This window comes from Urocitellus parryii, unplaced genomic scaffold (genome assembly GCF_045843805.1).
Source record: "Urocitellus parryii isolate mUroPar1 unplaced genomic scaffold, mUroPar1.hap1 Scaffold_2471, whole genome shotgun sequence".
In the NCBI taxonomy this organism is placed as follows: Eukaryota; Metazoa; Chordata; class Mammalia; order Rodentia; family Sciuridae; genus Urocitellus; species Urocitellus parryii.
Genome location: NW_027552460.1, coordinates 87,414 through 88,197, shown reverse-complemented (window position 1 = coordinate 88,197; position 784 = coordinate 87,414). Strand labels below are relative to the sequence as shown.

At 43.8% G+C, this 784-nt stretch overlaps 1 pseudogene; it reads right to left on the bottom strand.

The window, feature by feature from the left end:
* Positions 1-56: 56 nt before the first annotated feature.
* On the bottom strand, positions 57-556 carry LOC144251893 (F-box/WD repeat-containing protein 7 pseudogene; annotated as a pseudogene).
* Positions 557-784: the final 228 nt, after the last annotated feature.

Here is a 784-nt window from a genome sequence, read left to right as displayed (position 1 = left end):
GCTCTCAGGTCCCTAATAGTTGTTGGTATTGCTGAACATCCCAGTGGTACATGTACATTCTGAGATTTTGCATATTTTCTTTCCAAAGAAAAGGAGTGGACCTTTGAACCGTGGCCCAAGTTTGTTTTCATTTTTGTTGTCTTTGTATAGAATGCGGAGGGGAGGGGGTGAATGGGCAGGTCCACAGGACTTCTGCAGTGTGTGGCACTATTACTCTGTGTGTGTTCATCTCCTCTGCTACTATCACCAAACTGATCAAAATCATCCTGGTCCATTGTCTCTTCCTCTTCCTCTTCAGCAGCATGTTCTGCATCTTCCTCCTGTTTTTCTTGGTTTCCTGAGGAGTCCTTGTATACGGAAATAAGTTCATTATTGTTTTCTTCCACTTGTTCTTGCCAAGAATCATTTGGGTCTCCAGGTCGAGGTTCTGTTCAACAATTTCACCATTCTTTGAAGTGTGCTCCTCCTCTGTTTTCTCATCTATCTGGCTTAAGGTTCTGTGAGACCCTTCAGTTTGTGGTCTTTTGCTGCCCACACAGAGAAATTCCTGATTCATTTCTAAAACCCAGCCTGCCACTTCTTGGACTTTGCCTGGACTATGAGAAGATGTGACAGTTTTCACATTCAAGAATTTAGATAGCCTTTTAGAAATATTGCTGATGGTGGAGACACTGTTTTAGAGAGAAGTCCTGGTGCTGAGAAAGTGGGTTGGTTTCCTTCCTCCTTGGCACTGAGGCAGTAACTGTGGAAGGCTCCTGCTCAAAAATGAGAAGAAGCAGTGGTA